Source organism: Penaeus japonicus, unplaced genomic scaffold, assembly GCF_977035675.1.
Source record: "Penaeus japonicus unplaced genomic scaffold, GWHDUDI00000001_assembly GWHDUDI00000038, whole genome shotgun sequence".
In the NCBI taxonomy this organism is placed as follows: domain Eukaryota; kingdom Metazoa; phylum Arthropoda; class Malacostraca; order Decapoda; family Penaeidae; genus Penaeus; species Penaeus japonicus.
This window is the reverse complement of record NW_028234440.1, coordinates 17,855,544-17,863,043: the sequence shown is the minus strand read 5'-3', so window position 1 is coordinate 17,863,043 and position 7,500 is coordinate 17,855,544.

Genomic DNA, 7,500 nt, shown 5'->3' with positions numbered 1-7,500 from the left:
AAAAAAGTTACAGAAGGAACGAAAGAAAACAACAACAACAACAAAAAAAAAAGAAGAACAAAAAGTTACAGAAGGAACAAAAGATAACAACAACAACAAAAAGAAGAAGAAGAAGAAGAAGAAGAAGAAGAAAAGTTACAGAAGGAACGAAAGAAAACAACAACAACAAAAAGAAGAAGGAGAAGAAGAAGAAAGTTACAGAAGGAACGAAAGAAAACAACTACAAAATAATAAAAAAAGTTACAGAAGGAACGAAAGAAAGCAACAACAACAACAACAAAATAATAATGAAAAAAAGTTACAGAAGGAACGAAAGAAAACAACAACAAAATAATAAAAAAAGTTACAGAAGGAACGAAAGAAAACAACAACAACAACAACAACAAAAAGAAAAGAAGAAGAACAAAAAGTTACAGAAGGAACAAAAGAAAACAACAACAACAACAACAACAAAAAGAAGAAGAAGAAGAACAAAAAGTTACAGAAGGAACAAAAGAAAACAACAACAACAAAAAGAAGAAGAAGAAGAAGAATAAAAAGTTACAGAAGGAACGAAAGAAAACAAGAACAACAACAACAACAAAAAAAAAGTTACAGAAGGAACGAAAGAAAACAACAACAACAACAAAATAATAATGAAAAAAAAGTTACAGAAGGAACGAAAGAAAACAACAACAAAAGAAGAAAAAGACGAAGAAGAAGAAGAAAAAAAAAGGTACAGAAGGAACGAAAGAAAACAACAACAACAAAAGAAGAAGAAGACGAAGAAGAAGAAGAAAAAAAAAAAGGTACAGAAGGAACGAAAGAAAACAGCAACAACAACAACAACAAAATAATAATAATAATAAAAAAAAGAGTTACAGAAGGAACGAAAAACGAAAGAAAATCCGTGTCGTTTTGGACGCTTCACACGTCCATCATCGGTCGAAAAAAAAAAAAAAAAAATGTGATTCATCTTCATTTCCTTTAATTTCGTCTTCACTGTGGTTGTTTTTACATCATCTGTGTGTACATATTGCTGTGGTTGTATATTACTACGGCTTTATGTTTCACTAGACTGATGAATCTTTCCAGCAAAAAAATGGTCAATATTATTAATTTATATATATATTTTTTTTACATCAGAAAAAAGACATATGGGATGTGTTGCCTTTATCAAATTTTGAATATCTCATTTCATTAATATGGGAACATCATTCACATCACAGAACTGATGGGCATTGATCTGTTAATAGATTAAGACTCAGTTACGCTGTTCTTAATTATGTTGTTTGTTAAGAAAACAAACAAACAAACAAACAAACAGTAAACACCTGTGTGTAGCGTGAGATTATATGACAAGTCTCCTTTGATGTTTTTTTTTTTTTTTTTTTTCAAATGCGGTTTTTTTTTTTTTTTTTTAAGTGAGGCATTTAAGGTTAATTGAACAACTTTTCACCACATATATTTAGTGAACCTTTCACGATTTGGAGGAATTGATAGCTCCGTGATGCTGAAAGTAGATCAGGCAATGACAATTGATCGTATATTCATTGTTAATAGTGTAATAGTGATCAATTCAAAGATTCTGTGAATATTTCTGGATTTTGTCTTAATCGGATAATCTATATTTACTACCTCTCGATATGCCATTTCTAAGCAAGGTCTATCCTTTGATGAAAGACTTACGTATGCACCTCCAAGGAATGATGATTTTATTATATTTTTTTTTTCACTCCTTAGACCACACTTAGAAACGCCTGCATTCACTTGGGTGGACGACCTCCCCCCCTTCCCCCTCCCCCTCCCCCTTCCCCTCCTTCCACTCCCTTCCCTTCTCGTAAGGACGCGAACTCCTTTCGGTTCTTCTCGTCTTTCCACCTTCCCGAGGACGTATCCTATGACTGTGTCCTGAGGGAGGTTTGTAGACAAAGGTACATGTGAATGAAGAACTTCTCAGTGCAAGAGATCTTTTTGTTGTTGTTGTTGTTTTTAATCTTAACTCGTCGGTTCCGTCTCTTGCGCTGTGAACTTGCTCGTTTTCATCCATAGCCTTTGCTACATTTACCACAATGGATTTCATTCGTCATATCCCCCTAAAACATGGCACTGATTGGAAAACTATACTCAAGGAAGATTTAGGAAATAAATAGGAAACCAATTTTAGCAAAGAAAGGATCCGCAGTTGGAAAAGAAAAAAAAAAAAGGGGGGGAAACCGAGGGTTGGGGGGGGGGGGAAACTATGGCACCCACACAGTTGTTTGCCTGCGGCGGGACAAACAAGCGGGGATTTTTCTCGTTCTTGTCTCTTCTAAAAATGTCAAGATCCTCCTCCTGCCATCCGGACCGGATGAGGTCGAACAAACAGACAAACAAACAAACGAGGGGACTGACGTGGAGTAGAACCTAGGTACGTATTTTTCTTTTCTTTTCATAGACACCCCGCCGTCGGCGGATAGGAGAGGGGGGAGGGAACTGTTAAGAATAACACTAAAAAAACTTAAAATAAAAATAAAAAAAATGAAATCTTGCTTTTTCCTTTTTTTTTTTTTTTTTCTCCCCCCCCCCACCCCCCTCTGCTGGGGCGTCCTTTGCGTAGTCGTGCATGGCTCTCTCTCTCTCTCTCTCTCTGTCTCTCTCTCTCTCTCTCTCTCTCTCTCTCTCTCTCTCTCCGTCCGTCTCTCTCTCTCTCTCTCTCTTCGATCTCTCTCTGCCATCTCTCTCTCTCTCGCTCTGCTCCTGCATGGCGCGTGCTCTTCGGGAATCCTTCTGGCGGGATGTTGAAGGAGTCGCCCCTCCGCCGCCTCTCCCTCGGCCTCTCCGGGTCGCTCTGGGGCGGCCGCTCGTGACCCGCCGCTGGCTGCCTCGCCCGGGCACGCGCGGCTCCGTCGGCCCTTCGCCCGGAGGAGCCGCGGCCGCCGCGAGGTGGTCCTGGGAGGCGGCGCTTCGGGTCGACTGGGCCCGCGTGAGGGATGACTCACGGCGGAAACCGGGGGGGAGGGGGGGGGGTAATCCCTCGGGGAGTCCATCCACAGGGGCGACCCCGTGGCGACCCGCGTTGGAGAGGAACGAAGCATGTTGGTCACGGCGGTCACGGAACCAGGCTTGTGGAACCCACTCGAGAGGAGCGCAGAACCCTCTCGCCTTTCCCTGGGACTCTGGCCTGAGGAAGGGAATTCGCCGAGATTGTCGCACGTTACGAGGCTCCTCAGGGAAGTCCATCTCGCCAGAACAGCGAGAGCGATTCAGGAGGCGCGAGGAACGAATGTTCTGAAACGAAGACGGAAATCCATACGAAATTCGGCGACTGCCCCTGAACAGCAATAAATTTTTTTTTTTTTCTACCAATGAATATGGCCGGGAACGGGGTGGGGGGGGGGGGGGGAACGTTTGGGAATAAAAAAAAAAATCCCCTAACACAGGAGAATTATTCTCCGGGGAGGGGGCCGGAAAGACGGACGGGCTGGTTTTTTTATTAATTAAATATGTAATTAGGTAATTAAAAAGGGCAATGTGTGGGAGGAGCTGGCTGGAGCAAATCTCACAGAACTCACTCTACCCTGACAGCTGAGCGAAGGAGTCGACTAGAATAGCCTTCGTTCGATAAGTGGGAATCCGAGAATGAAAATAAATAAATAAAATAAATATATATATATATATATATATATATATAATTATATATATATATATATATACCATATATATACAAACATATTATGTATACATATTTACGTGCCATCTATGTATATATATATATATATATTCTTAGATATATATATATATATATATATATATATATATATATATACATATATATGTATACATATATGTTTGTAATATATATGTATATAATAGCATACATAGTTCATACATATTTACACACACACACGCACACACACACACAAAACACACATACAGCACACTCTATATATGGTGTGAGATTTTTAAAATATATCAAATTATATTATATAGATTATATTATATATATATTATGTATTGTATTTTATATATAATATATTATATATATATATATATATATAATATTATATATACAACCACACACAACATACACATGCACACACACACACACACACCTGATATAAGTATATATCTATTTATATATATATATATTATATATATATATATATATATATATATATTATATGTATATATTATATATATTATATAATATATATATATATAGTTATATATATATATTATATATATATTATTATGATTATATATATCACATTTGCAGAGAGAGGAGACAAGAGAGAAAGAGGAAAGAAAGAGAGAGAGAGCGAGAGAATACAACAAACTATATAATTACTGATATGATTGTAAGTAGGAAAAGAAAATAGTTTGTCAAATGGCAAATGGCCATCTCTAAATAGTCTAATACACAATATGTAAATCAACTTGTAAAATAAACTATTGACTAAACTAGAGAGAAAGAAATCATTATATGAAGCTCTCTCTCACATTTTCGTTCACATTTTGAAATGAATATCAGAATTTAAATCATTAAAGTATCAACATCAATGATCCGAAGAAATACGTTATCCTTCACGTCACGAAAATTCTATCATCACGTTTATCAATCCTTAAAAATCTCTGCCCTTCTTCATAATCTTACGGCGGGAATTTCCAAAAACAACAAGAACCGATATATAAGGAACCAGCTCGGGTATACGGACATGAAACATGACCCAAACAACAACAATAAAAACAACTACAGGAACAAGCACCAAGAACAACAATCCACAGAACATAGAGTCAACAATAAAAGTAACGACAACAATAACAACAAAATCAACAGCACCAACAAGGAGGAAGGACTCGGAACGATGTTGAAGCTACGTGTTATGTTTCTCTGCTGGATGCATACCAAGGGAAAGAAAACAGATTAAAGAAAAGAAAGAAAACAGATTAAAGAAAAGAAAGAAAACAGATTAAAGAAAAGAAAGAAAACAGATTAAAGAAAAGAAAGAAAACAGATTAAAGAAAAGAAAGAAAACAGATTAAAAGAGAAAGAAAGAAAACCAGATTAAAGAAAAGAAAGAAAACAGATTAAAGAAAAGAAAGAAAACAGATTAAAGAAAAGAAAGAAAACAGATTAAAGAAAAGAAAGAAAACAGATTAAAGAAAAGAAAGAAAACAGATTAAAGAAAAGAAAGAAAACAGATTAAAGAAAAGAAAGAAAACAGATTAAAGAAAAGAAAGAAAACAGATTAAAGAAAAGAAAGAAAAAAGATTAAAGAAAAGAAAGAAAACAGATTAAAGAAAAGAAAGAAAACAGATTAAAGAAAAGAAAGAAAACAGATTAAAGAAAGGAAAAGAAAACAGATTAAAGAAAAGAAAGAAAACAGATTAAAGAAAGGAAAGAAAACAGATTAAAGAAAAGAAAGAAAACAGATTAAAGAAAAGAAAGAAAACAGATTAAAGAAAATAAAGAAAACAGATTAAAGAAAAAAAAAATCAGCAATGACAACAGCAACAATGAGAAGAACATCAACGATAAAAATAACGACAACAATAACAACAACAACAAAAAATAATAATAATGATAATAATAATAATAATAATAATAATAATAATAATAATAATGATAATAAGAAAAAAGTTACAGAAGGAACGAAAGAAAACAACAACAACAACAAAAAAAAAAGAAGAACAAAAAGTTACAGAAGGAACAAAAGATAACAACAACAACAAAAAGAAGAAGAAGAAGAAGAAGAAGAAGAAGAAAAGTTACAGAAGGAACGAAAGAAAACAACAACAACAAAAAGAAGAAGGAGAAGAAGAAGAAAGTTACAGAAGGAACGAAAGAAAACAACTACAAAATAATAAAAAAAGTTACAGAAGGAACGAAAGAAAGCAACGACAACAACAACAAAATAATAATGAAAAAAAGTTACAGAAGGAACGAAAGAAAAGAAAAAAAAATAATAAGAAGAAAAAAGTTACAGAAGGAACGAAAGAAAACAAAAAAAAAAAAAAAAGAAAAAAAGAAAAAAGAAGAAGAAAAAAAAGTTACAGAAGGAACGAAAGAAAACAGCAACAACAACAACAAAAAGAAAAGAAGAAGAACAAAAAGTTACAGAAGGAACAAAAGAAAACAACAACAACAAAAAGAAGAAGAAGAAGAAGAAGAAGAAAAAGTTACAGAAGGAACGAAAGAAAACAACAACAACAACAAAATAATAAAAAAAGTTACAGAAGGAACGAAAGAAAACAACAACAACAACAACAAAATAATAATGAAAAAAAGTTACAGAAGGAACGAAAGAAAACAACAACAACAACAACAACAAAATAATAATGAAAAAAAAGTTACAGAAGGAACGAAAGAAAACAACAACAACAAAAGAAGAAGAAGACGAAGAAGAAGAAGAAAAAAAGTTACAGAAGGAACGAAAGAAAACAACAACAACAACAACAACAAAAGAATAATAATAATAAAAAAAAGAGTTACAGAAGGAACGAAAAACGAAAGAAAATCCGTGTCGTTTCGGATGCTTCACACGTCCATCATCGGTCGAAAAAAAAAAAAAATGTGATTCATCTTCATTTCCTTTAATTTCGTCTCCACTGTGGTTGTTTTTACATCATCTGTGTGTACATATTGCTGTGGTTGTATATTACTACGGCTTTATGTTTCACTAGACTGATGAATCTTTCCAGCAAAAAAAAAATGGTCAATATTATTAATTTATATATATATATATTTTTTCTACATCAGAAAAAAGACATATGGGATGTGTTGCTTTTATCAAATTTTGAATATCTCATTTCATTAATATGGGAACATCATTCACATCACAGAACTGATGGGCATTGATCTGTTAATAGATTAAGACTCAGTTACGCTGTTCTTAATTATGTTGTTTGTTAAGAAAACAAACAAATAAACAAACAAACAGTAAACACCTGTGTGTAGCGTGAGATTATATGACAAGTCTCCTTTGATGTTTTTTTTTTTTTTTTTTTTCAAATGGCATTTAAGGGGCATTTAAGGTTAATTGAACAACTTTTCACCACATATATTTAGTGAACCTTTCACGATTTGGAGGAATTGATAGCTCCGTGATGCTGAAAGTAGATCAGGCAATGATAATTGATCGTATATTCATTGTTAATAGTGTAATAGTGATCAATTCAAAGATTCTGTGAATATTTCTGGATTTTGTCCTAATCGGATAATCTATATTTACTACCTCTCGATATGCCATTTCTAAACAAGGTCTATCCTTTGATGAAAGACTTACGTATGCACATTCAAGGAATGATGATTTTATTTTATTTTTTTCACTCCTTAGACCACACTTAGAAACGCCTACATTCACTTGGATGGACGACCTCCCCCCCCTTCCCCCTCCCCCTTCCCCTCCTTCCACTCCCTTCCCTTCTCGTAAGGACGCGAACTCCTTTCGGTTCTTCTCGTCTTTCCACCTTCCCGAGGACGTATCCTATGACCTATCCTGAGGGAGGTTTATAGACAAAGGTACATGTGAAAGAAGA